We start from the raw sequence: 23,356 nt of genomic DNA, 5'->3' as shown, positions 1-23,356 counted from the left end.
AAGGGTCCAGGAGTTCTGGTTGACAACAAGTTATCCATGAGCCAGTAATGTGCCCTTGTGGCCAAGAAGACCAATGGTATCCTGGGATGCATTAAGAAGAGTGTGGCCAACAGGTCAAGGGAGGTTATCCTCCCCCTCTACTCTGCCCCGGTGAGGCCACACCTGGAGTTCTGTGTCCAGCTCTGGGCTGCCTAGTTCAAGGAAGACAGGGAACTACTGGGGAGAGTCCAGTGGAGGGCTACGAGGATGATGAGGGGACTGCAGCATCTCTCCTATGAGGAAAGGCTGAGAGCGCTGGGTCTGTTTAGCCCCAAGAAGACCAAGAGGGGATCTTATTAATGCTTACAAATATCTAAAGTTCAGGTGTCAAGAGGATGGGGCCAGACTCTTTTCAGTGGTGCCCAGCGCCGGAACAAGGGGCAACAGGCACAAACTAGAATACAGGAAGTTCTGTCTGAATATGAGGAAAAAATTCTTCACTTTGTGGGTGACCGAGCACTGGAACAGGCTGCCCAGAGAGTTTGTGGAGTCTCCTTCTCTGGAGGTATTCAAAACCTACCTGGACCCAATCCTGCGCAACCTGCTCTAGGTGAACCTGCTTTAGCAGGGGGTTTGGACTAGATGATCTCCTGAGGTCCCTTCCAACACCTACCATTCTGTGATTCTGTGATTCTGTGATTTTAAAATGTTAATTATTGGGAGTGGGAGAAAGAAAGTTCCAGGACTTCTCTTTCACCATGAAGAGACTATAAGCTAACAACTGAATAAACTGCAGTAGTAGATGTACATTGATTGCATAAGACAAGGGAGCAAATAAGGATGGACTGCTTGGAAAAACATTAGTTCAAAAAGGAATAGTTCAGTAATCCTGTGCGTGAGGATGTGATTGGCAACAAGAGAAATGAACGCTAGACAAAAGAGATTCAACTGACACCTGTCTATACATTTCTCCTTATAATTTTAGCACAAAGCCAAAATACCATGCAACAGACTTGCTTCACTCTGGGCATGCAGCCACATTACTTCTAATTCCAAATCTACCATCAGCAACTCTTGGCTACTTCAGGCTAAGCATTTGTACTGCTGTAGATATTTTAAATTATGAATGCATTTGCTAAGAGATGTCAGAAGGAAATTAAATAAAACTGTCCTTGGCAGTGACTAATATGCTATTGTTTCTGTTTTGGCATGACTTATTTTGGTTAGTCTTTTTTCATATTATGCTGTTGTTTCAATAATTAAAAAATAAAGCAGGAATTGGTAGACTTAGAGTTGAATATAAGACATAACGTTACTTAAAAAAAGAGAACCCCTCCATAAACTTGGGTCAACATGAAAGTGAATCCAAATGAAGCATTTGTGAAGACCAAATTTTATCAGCAAGTTAGGGATGCAGAACTTCCTGTTGTCCCACTTTTGCTTAACTCTGCAGGATTAGTAGAAAGAAAGACCACATAGGCACTTAAGTGTTGCTTTTTTTTCCCGAGACAGTGTGACTATGTGGCCTTGTCCTATTCTTTATTCAACTGTGTATGGAGATTTAGTATTGGAAAACTACAAGATATGGTCTCCTTCCCATGTAGAGGAAGTTTGGGAAGGTCACAGATATGTGAGTAAACCTCAAGCAGTATTATTGCTCACTGTGCTTTGTGGTTGTCATAGTGATTACAGTTTTTAGGGAAAATTTCTTAAACTTGATCATTGTTGAGACAGAGTACACAATTAATACTGAGATTAATTCTGAATCATATCATGGTAATTATGTTGCCTTTTGTAAGTGCAGATTCAAGTCTCTTTGGTGTGTTCTTGCAGGATTTTGGCTGATATTTTCATAGTCATACAAAAAGGGGCAGAAATTCTGGATTCAACTAGAATATGCCCTTTAGCCTTTAACCTTTAAAAAACTTAATTGGTTTTCTTACTCATTTTAAAAATTTCTCTTTTGTTCACTTTTTTCCAGCAATTTAAGAGCCCAACTACACCAAATGTATTTTTAATGGAATTGAATCATATTTTTAACAGTGAGAGACTATCAGCTCCCTGGCCTATGACTTAATCTCTCTGCATCAAAATTATAAGGAACTTTTTAGCTGCATAGAAAACTCTAATCTACTGATTACCTTTACCTAAAAACTTTCCTGAATTTTTAATTTTTTGTTTCTACCATCTTGATTTTAAATTTAACAGGTGAAATAAAGCATTCAAGTTTAAGATTTTTATCAGAGAAACCTATCAAAACCTTATATTTTACATATTATTTTCATAAAGCAATGGTAAGAAAATTAATTTGATTTTATTAGAATATACAGATTTCCAGGATATGCTAGGATTAAATGTTAAAACAACAGCTTTCCTTTTTTAAAGTTTTGTGTTGGGTTTGCGTGGCAAGGTTTTGGTAGCGGGGGGGCTACAGGGGTGGCTTCTGTAAGAAGCTGCTAGAAGCTTCCCCTGTGTCTGACAGAGCCAATGCCAGCCGGCTCCAAGATGGACCTGCCGCTGGCCAAGGCCAAGCCAATCAGCACCTCTGTGATAACATATTTAAGAAGGAAAAAAAAAACCAAAAAACAGAGAGAGCTTTTGCAGCCGGAGAGAGAAGATGTAAGAAACTCTGCAGACACCAAGGTCAGTGCAGATGGAGGGGGAGGAGGTGCTCCAGGCGCCGGAGCAGAGATCCCCCTGCAGCCCGTGGTGAAGACCATGGTGAAGCAGGCTGTCCCCCTGCAGCCCATGGAGGAAGGATGAGGGGGTGTAGAGATTCCACCTGCAGCCCGTGGAGGACCCCATGCTGGAGCAGGTGGAGGCACCTGAAGGAGGCTGTGGCCCTGTGGGAAGCCCACGCTGGAGCAAGCTCCTGGCAGGACCTGTGGACCTGTGGAGAGAGGAGCCCACGCCAGGGCAGGTTTGCTGGCAGGACTTGTGACCCTGTGGGAGAGACCCCACGCTGGAGCAGTTTGCTCCTGAAGGTCTGCACCCCGTGGGAGGGACTCACATTGGAGAAGTTCGTGAAGGACTGTCTCCCATGAGAGGGACCCCAGGCTGGAGCAGGGGAACGATGAGAGGAGTCCTCCCCCTGAGGACGAAGAAGCAGCAGAGACAATGTGTGCCGAACTGACCGTAACCCCCATTCCCCGCCCCCCTGTGCCACTGAGGGGGGAAGGTTGAAGCCGGGAGTGAAGTTGAGCCCGGGAAGATGGGAGGGGTGGGGGGAGGTGTTTTAAGAGTTGATTTTATTTCTCATTCCTCCACTCTGTTTTTCCTAGTAATAAATTAGATTAATTCCCTCTCTAAGTTCAGTCTGTTTTGCTCGTGACGGTAATTAGTGAGTAATCTCTCCCTGTCCTTATCTTGACCCAAGCCTTTTGTTATACCTCTCCTCCCCATCCCACTGGGGGAGGGGTGAGTGAGCGGCCACGTGGCACCCAGCTGCCGGCTGGGCCTAAACCACGACAAGTTTTTAAGCATTTTGAAATGTTTGGTTTCACTAAATCAAAGTGTTCACTCTTCTCTCTGTATGAAACAAATTTAAGAATAAACACATAATTCCACCATGAAAAATCAGAACCTTTTCTTCTGAAAACTGAAGATATACACAACTTCCATTTTCCTTTTTTCTCTAGATAAAATTTCAACTTAATAAATATAATTTTTCCCCCTGAAATTTATAAAAAAATATCCAATCTGAAAATACGTAGTTCCTAAGTATATGCAAAAAGAAACTTCCAAGTGTTGATTAATACTGCCTTGTTTAAATATTTTTCAAAATTTTACTATATACATGACTTGTAGTTGTGAAAATTTTATAAGCATGATTTAAATTGATATTACTGTACACATCTGAGCTTTCTGACCCCTTTGTAATTCTGTTATCTTTTATTATATTCTAACAAGTGATTAATGTAATTAAAAAGTGTTGGTTAAATTTAATATAGCCTATTGATTATTTTAAAAAAATAAAATTAAGTTCTTTAATTAATGTCATCTTTTTTTGAAATTGACTATTTATTATAGTGGGCAAAAAAATATTTGAATGTTTCACATTAACCTAGTCTTGTATAATAATTTCTAATGTCTAAGAAGTATCCAGCTGAGATAGCATTTGTTTAAAAGTAACATAAAATCAATTTAGAGACAATAGCTCACTTCCTTGATTCAACATTGCAGATTATGATTTATTGCACAATAACTTTGTACCAAAGGTTTAGTTATGTGGCCAAAACTACTTAGCACTGTTAATATTTTATCCTAGATATTAAGCTATGATATGGAAAGATTTATACAGAGAGGTATTTTAGAAAATAAGTACCTTCCTGATATTACAGCATTTCTTGCATAAAGCTTCCCTCATCACCTCAAAGCAATATTTGAAAACTATCTTAAAACTTTTTTAAGTAACATGGGTTTGTTTCTGGTTTTTGTGAGGAGTCAAGATATTCATGTGAACTGCATGAATTTCAACAAGGCCAAGGGCAAGGTCCTGCATGTGGGTCAGCGCAATCCCAAGCGCAACTACAGGCTGGGCAGAGAATGGATTGAGGGCAACCCTGAGGAGAAGGACTTGGGGGTGTTGGTTGATGAAAAGCTCAACATGAGTCAGCAATGCACACTTGCAGCCCAGAAAGCCAACTGTGTCCTGGGCTGCATCAAAAGAGGTGTGACCAGCAGGTCGAGGGAGGTGATCCTGCCCCTCTACTCCGCTCTTGTGAGACCCCACCGGGAGTACTGCGTCCAGCTCTGGGGGCCCCAGTACAGGAGAGACATGGAGCTGTTGGAGAGAGTCCAGAGGAGGGCCACAAAGTTGATCACAGAGATGGCTGGAGCACCTCTCCTATGAGGACAGGCTGAGAGAGTTGGGGTTGTTCAGCCTGGAGAAGAGAAGGCTCTGGGGAGATCTAATTGCGGCTTACCAGTACCTGAAGGGGGCCTACAGGAAAGATGGTGAGGGACTGTTTATGAGGGAGTGTAGTGACAGGACAAGGGGTAATGGGTTTAAGCTGAAGGAGGGTCGATTTAGATTAGATGTTAGAAAGAAATTCTTTCCTGTGAGGGTGGTGAGGTACTGGAACAGGTTGCCCAAAGAGCTTATGGAGGCCCCATCCCTGAAAATGTTCAAGGCCAGGTTGGATGAGGCTTTGGGCAATGTGGTCTAGTAGAAGGTGTCCCTGCCCGTGGCAGGGAAGTTGGAACTAGATGATCTTTGAGGTCCCTTCCAACTCAAACCATGCTATGATTCTATGATTTAAAAGTCATGAGGGTGTTTGTACCATAAAGCATAACATATGTTAAAATTACAGAATCACAGAAGCACTACATAGATTGGAAGGTGTTCTCAAAGGGGACCAACCGCCTTGCTTAGAGCAGGGCCAGATGGAGTGGGATGTTTTGGACCATGTCTAGCTGGGTACTATATATTTCCACGGATGGTTAAAGGTGTTCTCAGTGACGCTTTTAGAAAGTAGCCATTAGTCAAAATTAGTTCAAAATTAATTCAAACAAATATAAAAGCTTGAATCTGGTTGCATCAGTTTCTAACCACTGATTTCTTCATATATCTCTCTTTCACTACGAAAAAAATGTTACTTAACTCCCAATATTTTCTCTCCTTCAAGGGAAGAAAAGATACCTTCTGTCAAAGATTTTTTTTGTCTTATAATCTACCAAGAAGCTAAGAGATGGAAATTATCACTTTAAGATGTTTCATCTATTGCACAAATATTTTTTACTGTTCTCAGTTCCCCTCAGTTTTTCAACATACATTTTTAAACATAAAAATAATAAAATTACATTTAGAATTTGAAATCTAACAGTGCCTACACCTTAGTACAAAGGTAAAATCACTGCATTGATTCTTCTTGTTTCCTACCTTACATTCAAGGGTAGTATTAGCCAGAGCTATCGTAAGACTTCTCAGCTTAATAGCTGAAATTGATTTTTTTTTTTTTTATTCACCCCAACAATTTTTTTCTGAGGTTTCTGTAAGCCTGAGGAAAGTTTTAGAAATCATGGTTTGGAGTGAGGGTCTGCCTCCCTTTGTCTAGTTCATTTACCTTTATCCTTTCACTGTTCGATGTAGATCCCCATAGTGTTCTACAGACCGGTCCTCCTTCTCATAGGACCTACTAATATTCTTTTCCCTATTTTAAAATGCTTTCCTCATTTTCCTATATGATGCTTTGTTTTATCTTGCAGCAGTGGATAATCTCACTCTTCTGTTTCTCAAGCACCTGGAAAGAGAGAGGTGAAAGGAAGTTAATATAAGAAGATAAATATGAATGGGAAAAGGCAGGAAAACCTGTCAAAGTGCTATGAAGCCCAGAACTCATTTTTCCAGTTGTACTGAGGAGGACAGACTGCCTGTCTTGCCTAAATTTCACTCACACTGAGTACAGCAGAGGGTTACTGGAAGTGTGAGATAGTAATGAGTTTTTTAGTTTGCAGCTAACCCTAGAACAACCCACCACTGTGTCCTCTGGCATAAACATGTGTTCATCAGCAAAGACCCTTCCATCCCATCACTGATTTTCAGAACAGTCTCTATTGTATAGGCATGAACTTGTTCTTGGAGGTATGTCTTTGATTTTAGCTATCTTAAATTGTATTTTCTTTGAATGGACTTAGCTCACCAAATGATCCAGTTATCTCTCTTTGATTGATTTGATCTTGCTATTATTCGTCACTTTATCAGCCCCTTTTACATGTGCAAGTGTTATTAGTGATTTTTATTTCTATCCAATTTTTTAATTAACAGCATTGCAGGTAGCCAGAACACAACTGAAAAAATTACATCAGGTGATGAACCTTTATAGATAAATAGTTATTCAGCTATCCCTGTTAACCGTTCTAAATTATTTTAACATACACTTCCCCCCCCACACACACTGGACAGTGCTATTAATCAAATCAATGCATGATACTCAATCACCTGTTTAACAAAAATACTGTGCATCTACAATGTCTCTGTGTGATTTCTGTATTAAGCAAACCTGTAATCTTATCAACGAGAAAAATTAGATGTTTTTCTGGGTTTTTTTGGCTCTAAAGCTAAATTGACTGGTAGCAGTTAAGTATTCCTTAACTGTCAGATGAATCAATGGGTCTCAGCTGACAAATTGAAATTGCTTTCACAGTCCTTCCTCGTTAGAGCAAAATGGAGTCATCTGGGCATGTTGGTTACCCTGACTTGTCACTGTATTCATGTGATCCTCTGTAAAACTACCTGGAAAATTCCATTTCTTATCCGTTTGGATTTTTTTACTCTTTCAGCTGCATTGTGCTTTTCAGAAAAGTACCTTTTGATTGCAGAGATTTATTATGTAGTATAGGACAGACTGTGTTTGTGGATAAGGAACAACAAAGCGGTCAGGGTGCCGGGGTGGCCAGGGCCCCCCTGCGGTCTGTCAAGGCAGGACCCAGGACCCATGAGCAGGGCAGCCGGGGGGCACTGGGGCAGCCTCAGCCCCATCCCCAGCCATTGGGCACCTCTCTGGGGACAGGGATGAGCTGAGGGCCAGGCTGGGATGTGGGCCTGCCGTTAGGGGTCAGGATCAGGCCTCGTGAGGGCAACCAGGGTTCCCTCACCCAAGATGGCCTGAGAGGGCCATGGAGATGGAGTCAGGGGTGGGCCAAGGCCAGGCTGGGATGCTAGCCCATGCGGGAAGCTTTGGGTCCAGATCAGCATGACCACAACCAAGCAAAGGCAGGGTGAGAGCCCCGGCTGAGATGTGCTCCCCCACCTGGAGTACTGCGTCCAGCTCTGGGGGCCCCAGTACAGGAGAGACATGGAGCTGTTGGAGAGAGTCCAGAGGAGGGCCACGAAGCTGATCAGAGGGCTGGAGCACCTCTCCTATGAGGACAGGCTGAGAGAGGTGGGATTGTTCAACCTGGAGAAAAGGCGGGTCTGGGGAGATCTAATTGCGGCTTACCAGTACCTGAAGGGGCCTACAGGAAAGATGGTGAGGGACTGTTTATGAGGGAGTGTAGTGACAGGACAAGGGGTAATGGGTTTAAGCTGAAGGAGGGTCAATTTAGATTAGATGTTAGAAAGAAATTCTTTCCTGTTAGAGTGGTGAGGCACTGGAACAGGTTGCCCAGAGAGGTTGTGGATGCCCCATCCCTGGAAGTGTTCAAGGCCAGGTTGGATGAGGCTTTGGGCAACGTGGTCTAGTGGAGGGTGTCCCTGCCCACAGCAGGGGGTTGGAACTCGATGATCTTTAAGGTTCCTTCCAACCCAAACCATTCTATGATTCTATGAAGGTCCCAACTAAAGAGTGAGAGCTCCTGGAAAGGCTTTTTCCAGCCTGTTTTCCAAGAAGTCCTCACACCAGTTTCAGACCAGATGGCTGCTTACCCAAACCCAAGGGAGGGGGATCAGGGCCCTGACACAAGCTCTTCTATTAGCCATGCTGGCACAGCAGCACTCTATCAAAGGGATGCTTCTGCTTTCAGTTCTGGGATGTCAAAGTTAGGAAAGAGATTCTGTTTTTAAAGGAAAGTGAGGTGGAAAGAATGTGCCAGTGGGAATGACTGGTTGCAAGCACCGGCAATTGGTCCTGCTAACAGGACAAAGCCTGCTCAGAACTATTTTAAAATTTCCCCATGTGCATTTCCTAGGCCCTGCTGTATCACAGCCGAGATACGTGGTGAAACTCTGTGAAGCTGAGAGTAAGGGATCACGTAGTGTTGTGACTAATTGTAGAAAGTTTATCAAGATTACCAAGTACTTTTGTTACACGATAGAAACAGGAGATATCAATCAATATAATTCTATAGTCTGGTCACAAAATCACTTCATATTAAATGGTTATGACATTGGAATTTTAAAAAAAATAGAAATAATCTCTGTTTGTTGGAAAATATTCCAACAGACAAATACCTTTGGAGAACCTTCAGTGTCTATTTTTCATATAATTCCTTGCAGAAAGTGAATGTTTTGGTGATGTGCAATTATTTAAAAGGTATCTAATTTCATTAGATTATTGATGAATTTGGTCATCCCAAAATGTCTTCGCTCTCATAGAAAGTTCCTCTCCTCAACCTCTCCTCACTTTTCTGAGATTCACAAATTCATTACTAAAATAATTAAATTCTATGCCTTGGCAGGTTCTCTGGCAAATGATCCCACATGATAATCTGCAGAGAATTTAAGATGACAACCAAGTCAGATTCTTTTGTGTCAGAACTGCAGTTCTGCCAATATGATCATACAGACAATGAACACACATGCAAATACAAAATTACATCCATGCAAAATACTATAGGTTTTTCAACAGACTTCTGCCTTTAAAGAATGTGAATTCATAACTCTACTGGAACTTGCTATAAGAATGTACAAAACTTTTAGATAGGTTATCATAAACATGATTCATTTCTACATTTAGCTAGTTTGCTTGGTCAATAGTGTCATTTGATCAAGAGTCCATTTGCTTTAAGTGTATTTATCATGAAACTAGCTTTCACCCAGCTCCTCTTGCTTTAGGTAAAACTAAGTCTGCTTTATTTGTAATTGTTACTAATTTTATTGCTCTTGAAACACTGCTGAAATAAAGAACACCCTCTAGCATTATTTTCTTAGCTCTGTGTCAAAATGCTGAATGGTACTTGCAACCAATTTGTATTCTAATTACGCAACTTGAGAATGACCTTGTAAGCTTGGGATCTTGCCAGTATTTTAAAGGATTTATGTAAATGCTTTCCATATATGAAGCTAGAGAAAACTAGACAGTTGGTAACAAAGCATCTTGTATATAGAGAAAGGCAAATTAACCTCTGAAGTGTCTCAATCAAATAGAATACCTCTTTCAGAGAAGTGTTTAATTTATTATGTGTAAATAAAATTAAAAAAAAAACAACAAACATAACATGAAACAGAGAACATCTCTTTTGTTGCTGTTTTTTAAATCTGGAAAAAAAAAAATATTTCGTTCTGTTCCATGAAAGCTTCGCTTGAACCTACTTGACAGTGTATGATTTACATGTGTATTCTCTGTGTTATGCTATTCTCCTTTGAGAGTGAGTGGGTAATGTGGATTTTCTGGGAGAGGAGACTGTTACTCCCCTGGTGAGTAACTGAGCTTGCTGAGTAAAAGAAGGCTCCAAAGACTGCAGATAATGGCAGCAGCAATGAAGAGTCCATGCAAGACTGCAGCTCAAAAGAATGCTGGTAAGACCTGAGAAGGAAAAAGAAAGTAAAGTGTCAGAAGCAATGGAAGAAATCCTCCTATGAACAAGAATCATGCAGTTGGCTCCAAATTAGTCACTGAGCTGACTGAAACCAACTCTGAAATTAAAGACCTGTTTGCAAAAACACAATAGGCAGTGCAAGAACTCTTTCCAAACCCATTTTCTACTTTTTATGTTTTGTTTCTGTTCTGTCTTCTTTGATCATTTCAAGTTTTATCATTTAAAATACAACTTTCCTGTGACATATTTTGTCATTTATTTTAAGTTTATGAGGTTTGAAGAGCTCACTAGGAAGAAAATATCTAGGATGATCCACCTTAAAGCTCTGGCTAACTGTGCTTCAAGTGCCTCTCCTCATTGTTCATCCAATTCCTTATCCCCTTCAAAATACTGCTCTGAAGGTGCTGCATCACATCTTTTTTGTCCTGACAGGGAACTGGTTGTCATTGATATTGTCAAAATTGTCCTAAATAACTGGATTCATGCTCCATCTTTCTCACCCATATGCCTGCAGTCTCTTAGAAATTGTTCTTATTGATCTTCATCTCATCACACTCTGGCCTGAAACTGAACAGAGAATTTAGGACTGGGGCTAGATCTGCTGCAGAAAAATCTGAAAATATACAAGGAGATTTTATTAGACTAAGTAGATATACTAAAATACTATACTGCCTTGGAAGAGCCTCACGAAATTCACGTTGTCCATTCTTAGAAGGTATTTCTGGCTATAAATTTATTAAATCCCAGAAACTAACTATGGATGTAATTTCAACTAAGAAAGTTCAGATGGGAGGAAAAGGAATAAAAGCAGATAAATTTAGCACTGATATATTATTTTTTCTTAGAAATGCACAAGCTGACAGATGGGTCCCAGAAGTGAAAATGAAGAGTGGGATATAGTTCACTTTCCTATAATCATCTGAAAATTGTCTAAGTTAGCTGTATTTGTTCCCTCTGTTTTCAAGTGAGAAACAGGCACTCCCTGTGCCACATGCACAGGTGATTAGTCTTGTATGGTTTATAAAAAGTGAATTTATATTAGCTAAAGATTCAATGAATAAGTATATTTGTACTATTTTTAAAAGAAAGGGGAGAGGTCACTTCATTTTTTAAATATCATTAACAGTCCAAATTTTCATATTTTACATGCTGAACCTTCCAGTGAATTAAAATGTTGTACAAATACTGTGGTATCAGATGTCAAATTAGAAACCTTTTTCAAAGAAGAAATTAATCCTTTTTTTAAAAAAAAAAAATTAATTATGTTGGAGTATCTGAATGTATATTTGTTTATACAGTTATATAACATGGGTACATCTCAAATATAGACTCTTTTATTACATTACAGGATGCTCAAATTACAGTCTAAACAGCAGTTTGCAGAAGGTGGGTGTGCATACCAGGCTCTTGAAATGGGAGGATGAAATACATTGCTTCCAAGTTATCATATTAATAAATTCTGGTGGTAAGCAGCAGTCTCTCAAACCAGATGAAAGGAAAAAGAGTGAGAAAATACCTCTGTGGCACTTTAAGGGAGATGGTCAAGGTACAAGAGAAACATCCACTCTGCTCCACTTCTAGGCAGCTACCAGATATGAGAAAATACAGATATGTACAAATATGTGAGAGATGGACTTGCTTCAGGTCCTGCTGAGGTCCAGGTAAGAAGGCTTGTGCTTGCAGAGATTAGGAAGCACATTATATCAAGATCATACCCTGTGAGCCAAAACACCTCAGTGGACCTATTTCTGGGAAATCACGCTGTTCACAAAATACAATATCATTAACATAAGAAATCAAACTGCACAGACTGTTTTAGCCTTAAATAGATTTTTACCTGCCTCTAAAGTGCTGTGGAGTCTATATCTGTTGTTATTATCTTGGCAATGTGTATCAGATGTCACATTAGTAAAGTCTCTGTGATATATGTCAGCTGGTCTTTCTTAGGTATGAGGTTCTCTGTCAGTTTATGTAATGATTTTCAGCTGATCTTTGGAAGTGTGCTATTGGCCAGACTAGATAAAACGTGTTAAACTTAAGACAAACCCTTAAGCTGAGTAACAATGAGGAATTCAACCTCTGTGACTTTTGTATGCTTTAGGACAAATTATCACTATACCTTCAATGTTAAAATTTATACTTTAACATATATCATCAGCTAGTTCTTTTAGAATATAAAAAAATGCACAAGAGTAATTATATTTAAAAAAAATAAAATCAGAAGTTTATAGAGATTATCAACTACACCATCCTGGAAAACCATCAGAGATTCAGGAAACAACCATTTCTTGTTCCGATGTTCTTAAACCAGCATTCATGGTAAATTTCATGCCTGTATCTTTATGAGAACATTTGTAATAAAACCTAGCACATATCTGACATGCCAAGTTTATAATTACCCTTTATTTAAACTGATAATTTCTTTAAAAGTGCTTATTGTGACATTATATTTAACACAACTTTACAGCCAGGATGCTTGTTTCAGTATCTAATAAAATTATCTTTATTCTGCTTAATTTGTAAGTCCTCAGGACAGTTTGGAAGAAAGTGCTTCTTTCCCTGGTTCAGAATAAAACTATGTTGCATCTTTACTACCCTCAAAATTTTAGCTCAATCCACTTAGTAATGTCCAGTATATTATAATATTCCAGGCGCATAGTTTTTATTGTATTTTTACTGCTAAATTACAACATTGGTAACTTCTAGCTGACTATATTTAGACCTCCCTTTATAGATGAATCCAAGTGAAACTGATTTCTGTCTACTTTTTGTATTTTTGACATCATCGCCAATACCTTGTCCATTGTGTGTTATTATATCACTCATGATTTTATTGCACAAAGTCTCACACCTATTTATTTACAGCATTCCAGCCACAGTAGTCAAGGATCTGACTGATATAATAACTTTTTGTACCGGTTTGGAAGAATTGATAAGAAAACTGAGAAAATTAAGTATTTAAGCAGAAAATTGGTAATCTAAGGAAAATGTCATGATTTCATGTGCATTTAGAGACAGAATAAATACAATTACTTATGCTTTGAACCACTGATTCAATGATTTCAATCTCTGTGTACTCTCTCTGGCTTTTAATGATACTGTTCTTCCTTCTCTTGATGGTTATTCCATTTATGCATACATTATGTGTTTCTAGCTTTCTGTTTTTCCCATGCTTGTGCAAGTTTGTACAACTTTAAAAGTTAGTTTCAGGTTCAGGATTATTGGAAAACTGAATTAGTAATTTTGTACCCTATTTGTAAGATTCTAACAAATTAGGCTGTATGGTCGACCCATCTCAGTTAATAATATCTGAGATGGGGATAGGGCTTTCCTATGTCAGATTAGTATGAACATAGATATGCTATATGTTGCAAAAATTTCCTCTCCTGTTTAGATGTTAGGTTTCATGAGATCTAGTTTCAACTCCTTTGCAACTTGCATGTTATTTGCAGCTACAATTATGTTTTAAATGTCTCTGGAACAGAATGATGACCTTTCCAAGGCTTTTGCAGATCTGAAAAAGACTGCATACTTTTGAAAGTGTTGGGCAGTTTGCTCAAAACTGTATGTATGTATTGTTTTGGGAAGGGAAGGGTGTTCTAAAACCAGTAAAATAACAGCGCCAGTAAATATAAAGAAAAACTTGGAAAGATGTGAAGTTAATGAACTCAGAAGATAAAATTTAAGAATTACCATTGGAATATCTAAGGTTGTTCTTGATAGTCTTATTAAGAGTAAAAATTGCGTTGTAGAAAATTTAGAACTTGAAAACCTGTTAGTGATAATAACTTCCATATCACTAATAAAGATCAGGTCATGTGTATAACATGGAATATGGAGAAAATGTATCACTTCCCGACTCTCGAAATAAAGAAAAGGAAGAAAGCCTTCATACCCAGGGGTATATCAGTGTTTCTTACATGGGAACAAGTTGCAGATACTTAAATTTTAGTTTTTAATACTTGTGATCAATGCAGTCAAATTTTGAGTAACTTTAGATGGAAAGTAGTTACATTTTTGTCTTTCATGAAGCTGAATTTTATATGATGTATGTTTAATATGACGGCTGGGAGAAATGGGACGGCAGGCTAGACAGCAAGGCTAACAACGTTCTCACCTTGTCTTGTCTCCCCACTCTAAGAATCTCAGACTTGTGCAAACCTGATCTGTGAAATGTGCAAGATTATGCCATTTAGATTACAGGGATTTAAGGAATTCAGGATGTTAAATAACAGTTATTTGAATCTATATCTCTGAGAAATGTGTTGTAACAGCTACAGGCTGCTTTGCCACATCATGCTTGCATCTTAGTGGGAGGCAATACCTTCTTACTCTGAACATGAAGTTTATATCTGCTATAAGCCCCAGGTTCAAAGCTAAGCAAGATTGGCCCATTTATTGTGTTATTTCCCCTCAGCTTGTCTCTTGTTCTCTTTTTGCCTCCATGTATACCATAGAAAAGATGCTAAATAGAGTTATTTGGTGTATGTGTAGGTACTGGAAATGCAGGAATAATTTAATAATAGGAAAAGTATCTCTTAAATTTCCTCCTCTATATTGCTCTCAGGCAGCATCCCGTATGCTTGTTGCCTTATGCCCTTCACTACTGAGAAGCTGCTGCAGTTTTGTGATGTTCTTTGTACGTAATTTGTGAAGTGCTTTGGGATGAACAGTGCTGTATAAATGTAGGGTATTATTATAGTGTACTTTGCTTCACTGGAGAAGCTGCATCAGGAAGATTGTTTTATTGGGTTATCTCCTAGGTAACTGTGATTCACTGTAATGATAGTGACTAGCACTCTTTAAATGGGACAGTAGTGGCACAACTACAATCTAATGGGGCTAAAATTAGAGAGTGCCAAGTTGGGTAATGGTGATTAACCATGTACTAAATGGATATCAAATTATAAGCTCTGGCTTCTTAATACACATACATTTCCAATTTGATATTAAAGGCTATATTTTCCAAGATTCTCAGGAGGTTTTGGTAACAATAAGAAGTTACTGCACTGTCATATTTAAGCTTCTACATTTCAATTGCATCTTAAAATACCTAAGTCATTGCACTACATCTAAGTTAAATGTCGCAGGAAAATGGGCTTTGTGGCATATATTTTATATATATAGTTGTACCAATTGCATGGTAATTAAGGCCTCAATTTAGCAAAGCAAATAAGGAAAACCTCACTTTTCTTGTTTCTGGAGGACAATTCACACATTTTAAGTTCATATTTGCATATTATGATGAGAAACCTTGGGATAATCAGATGCCATATTCCTCCTCCCACTGAACCACTACACCAGCATAAACTTCTACTTTCTCTCACTTGTGCATAACACCCCTTCTTCATCGTTACTGTAACAACTCATTTTAAAAGGCCTTAGCTGTACAGCAGCTCTCTCTTTGCTGACTTCTACATGTGACGCTTAAGAAACAGGTCACTGAAAACAGACAACAGATTGTACCATATATTCTCCGGGATACCGGACCAAAGCCAAACAACTTGTCCCTGATTACTATCACCTGTCCTTATCAGCACCAGGGAACACAAGTCTCTTATTAGCTTCCAGACTACAGCAACAGGGCCATGTTCTGGTAACTACTTGATTTTTTGATATTGCTGGAAAAACATAAACACATGCAGGCAACAGAAGTAAGTCTCCACTTGGCACAATGGAAAAAGATTCCTGTGTGATAGTGAGGAAGCTGAGAAATGTGTCAGTAAAATGTAGGCTGCTGCCACAAATGCACCCATACTACGGGATGTACTTGCAGATGAAAGAAATAATATATCCAGAGAGATTTCTAACAATCATATGACACCATACTGCAAAGCATCTCATGTACTGCAAGACTCTCATGATCCTCTTCGATGTCTTGAGTGCTACACAGAACTTGAAAAATGCATTCCAAGTGCTCTGCAGGAGTACCTATTAATTCTCATAGTTACTTATCTGGAAAAAAAAAAATGCCCTAGATTTGGAACAGAGGTTAAATGTTAAATTGGTGCTGGAGGAGTTTAAATAATTAAGGCATCTAGCAACAGTTATTTACCTACCAGTATGCAATCTGGATTACCAGAATTTGATATTTATGACATATTAAGACATAAGAAGAGGAAATCAAAGTGGCTTGCAAAGAGAAACTTATGGTAGAATTCAACTGCCCAAATTTAAAGTTTTAAAGGTTTAAATCTGAGCCTGAGCTAGTCAAATTATGTGTCCTTACAGTAAATGGAGAGAAAAGAGAACTAGTCATGTCTAGGAACAATAAATTTCATCATAAGGTATTAAATGGGCATTTAGACTTCTAAAATTAGATAAGACAAATATAAATATTAATTTCTTCATGTCATTCTAATCAGTTCAGAGGAGCCAAATCCAACCTCAGATGAATAGATAAGAATACAAGCAGCAATGGAAAATTCATATATACTTGCATACCTTGTCTTATTTATTTTTACAGTTTTTACAAAGAGAATGTCTCAGATCTGGGGGCTCATTTATAGGATAATAGGCAGATTGTGAAGTCTTCCAGCACCTGATGGAACTGATGTAACGTATATTTTACCTTTGTTTGCTTACATACTGAGTCTATCTGGGGTGGAGTTAATTGACTTCATAGCAGCCCATACAATGCTGTGTTTCAGATTTGTGACTAAAACAGTGTTGATAACATACAAGTATGTTGGCTATGGATGAACAGTGTTTGCACAGCATCAAAACTTCTCATTTTTCCCACTCTGTTTGTCCCCGTCAACCCACCACAACTTAATATCACATTTTCTATGAAACCTAATAAAGGAAAGGTGACTGCTTAACAAAAAATTTTCTTTTTCCCTTGACAAACTTTATGTGAAAATAAAGGTATAATTCATTGAAATAGAGTATTAAGTATAGCTACTGACAAGAGTCTCTGGCAGTACAGTTTGACCGGTCTCAACAGCAAGTAATAGAGCTTTGCCAATTTGTAATAGCTGAGAATATAGTCCTTCATATCCTTCTCTTAAGGAAGCGGCATTGCTTTGGTCTCTGTCTGAGAAACAGAGGAAGTGTTTTGTGACTTGTAAGAAGAACTGATGAATTGTAGACTCAGCCACTGACAGATGTAGCTTGAGATCAGAATGTTTTACCAAATTACTGTTGCTTTGCTATCACTAACTCTATAAAAAAGCAGACAGTGGCCTATTGTAAACCCTATGTATTTTCAGGGGAAAATTGGAGCTAAGCTCAGGGCTCCATTTTTGTATAAGCATAATGCAACAAAAATATTTCTGAAGCTACATCATGTTTTCCCAAGGTAAGATTAAAAAAAACTATTTTGAACCTGAGGCAGTTTTTAAATATGCTTGATCTAATTTCATTTGTTTTATAGGAATGAACAAGGACAAATTTATCTGTACTGGGGCTGTTACTGAAATTATAATTCGCTAGCAGAAATATTATTGTTATTGCACTAATATTTGAACTAATATTTTGTTCATATATTGATGAGATCTCAGGGGGAGTCAGCCTTATCTTTTTCTATTATTTTATTAAGGATATCACAAAATAAATATTGAAAAACATAATTCTGTACATCTATGCATAAGGTTCATAACTGTCTATTTTTAGAACTGACCTAATAGTTATAGTCGCAGATAAAATTATACAAAAATAAACTGTCTTGGTACAGTACTTTTTTTTTACTTTTATTTTTTCATATTTTTTTTATGCAACTCCAAAGGTTCAAAGTATTTGCTAAGTATCCTTGTGTCACTTTACTCGAATAAAGGTACAATACATCCTGTAGAAAAAACATGTAACAGCTGCAGTAAAACTACTTCACAGTAATAGCAGATTAACATTAGAATGGTATAGGTAAAAGCAAGAGAGGAGAACAAATAGCATGATTATGCTGTTGGTTTTGTTAGTAGTTTATGCAGAAGAATAGTGTTGAACAAGAGATATGCTCTTTTTTCCTTAAGCAGTAACTCAAAAAACTTGTAAGTCAAAAGGCGATGTCACAGTAAGAGTTACTGATTTATGGCATCAAAAACACAGAAGACAGAGGTGAGGATACTACAGATCTTTGCTACTGAACACATATTGTATAGAAATATAGCAGAACACAAAAAACTGTAAGTGGTTTGATACCCGATGATTACTCATTGGTAATTTAAACACCCACTGTGTCACCTGATGAGCAATTCACCAGCTAGAAGCTCTTCTTTTTGGTGGGTGGTTCTTCTTTCTCTCTTTTTAAGGGAAGCTACTGTCTATTTCAGAATGTGAGTACAACAGGCCTAGGAATTGAAGTCCACTACCTTCCACATATACATGGGAAATGCATTATAGATTTTATCAGAATATGTATATTTGGCAAGGCAGTGAAGTCATCCTAGTTTCAGATCACCTTGTCCTGGTTTTTGATCAAAGCTTTTCATATCAACAGCAGTTTTATTTCAGAAAGTGTCCTGGTTTCAACTGGGATAAAGTTAATTATCTTCCTAGTAGCTGGTATAGTGCTGTGTTTTGGATTTAGCATGAAAATAATGTTGATAATATACTAATGTTTTAGTTGTTGCTGAGAAGTGTTTACAATTTACATCAAGGACTTTTCAGCTTCTTGTCAGTGAGGAGGCCTAAGTCTTCCGCAGGAGGTGCACAAGGGGTTGGGAGTGGGCACAGCCAGGACACCTGACCCAAACTGACCAAACGGATATTCCATACCATATGACATCATGCTCATATAAGCTGGTGGGAGTTGGCTGGGTATGGCCACGACTTGGGAACTAGCTGGGCATCAGTCAGCAGGTGGTGAGGAATTGTGCTGTGCATCACTTGTTTTGTATATTCTTTTATTATTGTTGTTGTTGTTATTCTTATCATCATCTTTGTTTTCTGTCCTATTAAATGTGCTTTACCCACATGCTTTACCTTTTTACTATTCTCTGCCCCATCATACTGGGTGGGAGAGTGCACGAACGGCTGTGTGGATGGTTTAGCTACCTGCTGGGTTAAACCACAACAGTAAACTAATACCCTAAGTACCCCCTAAAAGTCCTATGTATATCAACAGGAAAAGATTATCTACATCTGAAGCTATCAGCAAAATAAGACTTTATGAGGAAGCCTATATGTCATTTCATACTGAAGCATAGGCCTGTGTTAACCTAAGCAGTCCTGTGACAAGATTTTGGCACAGCTTCAGCTCATTTTGACATGTTTTGTAGCTCAGTGTCGTGGTTTTGCCCCAGCTGGCAGCTAAGCACCATGCAGCCACTCGCTCACTCCTGTCCCCAGCAGGATAGGGGAGAAAATCAGAAGAGTAAAAGTGGGAAAACTCACAGGTTGAGATAAAGACAGTTTAATAAGTAAAACAAAAGCCGTGCATGCAAGCAAAGTGAAACAAGGAATTCATTCCCCGCTTCCCATGGGCAGGCAGGGGTTCAGCCATCTCCAGGAAAGCAGGGCTCCATCACGTGTAACAGTTACTTGGGAAGACAAACACCATCACTCCAAAGGTCCCCCCTTTCTTCCTCTTCCCTCAGCCCCTTATATGCTGAGCATGACATCATATGGTATGGAATATCCCTTTGGTCAGCTGGGGTCATCTGTCCTGTCTGTGTCCCCTCCCAACTTCTTGCACACCCCCAGCCATCCTGCTGGTGGAGTGGGGTGAGAAGCAGGAAAGGCCTTGGCTCTGTGTAAGCACTGCTCAGCAGTAACAAAAACACATCTACATGGCAAAAACATCTTTATATTATCAGCACTGTTTCCAGCACAAATCCAAAACATAGCTTCATACTAGCTACTGTGAAGAAAATTAACTCTGTCTCAGCTGAAACCAGGAAGTATCCACCCATTATTCCATACAATTTACATCATGCTGAGTTAGAGCTACAGGAGATGCTCTCAGGAGTAAGAAGTCAGGGATGGAAAGGTGTAGGTCTTTTTAATAATACATCTGCACAACTAAGATAAGTTGGATAAATAAATCATGTGAACAAGATTTTGGCTTATTCCACAAATGAAGGAAAAGAGAAAAAGGAACTGTATTCTAAATGACTCATAATTGTCCTTAAGCTTTCCTAAAAGCTATTTGGTGCAAGCCTATAAACTAAAATGAAAGTTGACTGTTATTTGCAAGAATGAACACTAGTTAAATTCTCTTCAAGTGCTTAAATATTTTTTTTTAAGGTGAATTCTTTCCAACAGTATATTTTGTTTTGATCTGGGTTCATAATACAATGTTGACTTGAACACAAATACTATCAATTGTTTACTACTACTGAAAGTCTTCTGAGGAAGCAAAACAAACCAAATTTTAACACACAAAATAAAATTGGACTGTCTGCATAGGCTCAAAATGAACAGTTAGGAGCAAAGTGATATGTTTGTTTCTTATGTGAAAAAGTAATGAAAGGTTTTCCAGTATTCTGTTTATCACTTAAAAGTGCAGGAGAATTTGAAGGAGTTATTTAAACTGGTCTTAAGTATTGAGAAAACAACATAGAGAAGTAAAACCAGTAGTTGTTAAAACTGAGTGGAATTAAGAGAGGTTGCAAAGAGCTGGGGTACAACATCTCCTGACACCCAGAGTTTATTTTCTTTTCTTTTTTTTCCCCCATTCTTGCACATGTGTCAGTTGAAGATTCAGGGCCTTTACCTGGAACTAGTGGTGCTCCTTTTCTTTCCCTTAGCTTCTGGACCTGGGCAGCATTCTGTAGCTGACTCTAGTTGGGCAGGGGGCATTGAGTAGATGCCAATGTCAGCAATACTGTGATTCTGTGAACTGTCTTACTGCTTGCTCTCTGGTGGGTAGTACTACCAGCAAAGGTGAATCACATCATTCACATATAAGATATACGTTTTAATTTAAGGAAAATATAGAACCAGAAAGAGTGACCTGGTAATGAAAGTGTTGGCAGTGGATGCAAATAGGCAGAGTTGGTTTATTATATAAACTTTAAGCTTTTTTAGTTATTATATGTAGTCTACCTAAAGCATCTATGAAGTATATTCATGACAACAGATTTGGTTTTGGTTTTGTTTCTGGTTTTTTTTCACTGAAATAAATTTGAACAAGAAAACAAAAGTATATTTTTATGTGCTTTCTTGAATTGGAGCTTAAGTAGGATGAAAAATGCAGGGTAAGAAATATTGGATGTCGTAGAAGCAAGTTAACATTTTCTCAATTCACTCTCCCCACAATGGTGTTGGAATACTTAAAGAAATTTTCATAGCTTGTTCTTAGCTTTATTCTTGAGTGATTAAGAATCCTCATCTATTTTAATCATGTTGCCTCTGTTGCAAGATATGTTGAATTTTATTTTCCTGAAGAATAATCTGAATATGAATATACTAATGATATCCTGGAGGGGAAAAAAAACCCCAAACCCGAAAAAAAACCCCAAACACCAAAACAACAACAACAACAAAACCCACAAAAACAACACAAAAACAACAAGGAGAGAGCTGGATAATATTGAACTAAGTGAGTGTACATGGCTAAAATGTGTCTTTTGTTAACCAAAAGATTTTTAAATGAACAGGTCTAATTCAGATATGAGACCAGACAATACCTAGAATTCTGTTAGGTCAACATCACTCTGTCAGTAATTCATATTTAATACATGATGGAATAAAGCTGAAAGGCTTTAAAAGGTCAAGGCAGGGAGTACTGGGTTGACACAGCTGTGCAGATAGTCAGTGTTCAGCATCTGTGATAGCCCCGAAAGATCACTGGGATTTGATTTTATTTAATTTAGTTAGTCTGCTTAGGCTTCAACTATGCTACATTCTCACTGCTGTTGCAAACATCATTTTAAGGTATAGATAAGTCTAGATATTCCACTTATGCAGTGATGTAGAATATTCTGTGTGTTACCAGAAACAATGACCACTTACTATTAGGAAAAAAACCCTCATGGGTCAAGGTAAAGGCAGTTTAATAAAGCAAAAGCAAAAGGCTGCATGCAGAAGCAAAGGAAAACAAAAGACTTATTCTCTGCTTCCCATCAGCAGGCAATGTCCAGCTACTTCTCAGGAAGCAGGGCTTTATTACTGAAGATAAAACCCCACCTATGATTTTCCTCCAGAAACCAAGAGGAGTTTCTTCACCTCTCTCTGATTTTCAGAAATAATTGGTAGTAGCTCCATAGCCTTTGAGATGAAAGAACACAGATAATCCAGGCTAAGTGCTTCATTTAAGAGTATTGTACTCCCTCAACAGCTTCTTATTAAACTGTATATTGACAAAGTCTTTATTGCTGTGGCATTACGTGTACCTTTGTAATTTATCTTTTCTCATTAAATATTGTGATAATAAAGCACTTGATTAGCTCAGCCATTTCAGAAACACATTGATTTTATATCCCTCCTCATTTCTTCAGCATTTTCCTCTTGATACAAATTAAAGATTCTTTGACTTCTACTAACCTTGTAACCTTCCCACTCTGGGCCTTTCTGGGAAAATTCTACTAAGAGACTGTTGGTTACATATGTAGTTGGGACTAATGAGCTAGAAGGTTCAGCACTGTTAGGCTCACCAACCCAATGAGACCTACGGTGACTGCTGGCTAGACAGCTGTCATGTAGGGAAAGAAGATCCTTGAAACAGTTTGATCCTGGATGTTGCTGAGAAGTAGAGGAAAGGCGATACAGAGAAGGAAGAAGGAAGGGGAAAATGTCGTGAAACTGTCAAAACATTTCACATAGATCTGTAAGAGTAGCCTTCACTTTTATACATTTCTTTATGTTACACTTTCAAGAGGACTTGAAAGTTTGATAATATTCATGTTAATATTTTCAATGTAAATTATTTCTTGGATTGATTTATAATCTATAGTATTTAGATTATGATGAATAATCACGACATGGCTTGAAAAATAAATATTCTAGATTTGAACTACGTATCTGCTATATTTGAGCTGAATGAGAAAATGATTCAATTAGACACCTCTCATTTCAACCCTGGGGAGACATGTCTACCAGAGGAGAGAAAGTAAAGTTGTTCTGCATGATTGAACTGGCTAATTCAACTTTCAGTGCATGATTCAGACATCAAAGCAGCTCCACCTTTTTTGAAAGTCTCTCCCAGTACTCTGAAGAAAACATTGGCTGACTCTTGGAAGAACTCTTTCAGGAAGTGAGCTAGAATTTGGAGTGGATAAAAGTAGCCCTTATCATTAGTCCA

Source organism: Grus americana, chromosome 1, assembly GCF_028858705.1.
Source record: "Grus americana isolate bGruAme1 chromosome 1, bGruAme1.mat, whole genome shotgun sequence".
In the NCBI taxonomy this organism is placed as follows: Eukaryota; Metazoa; Chordata; class Aves; order Gruiformes; family Gruidae; genus Grus; species Grus americana.
Note: the sequence above shows the minus strand (reverse complement) of the source record.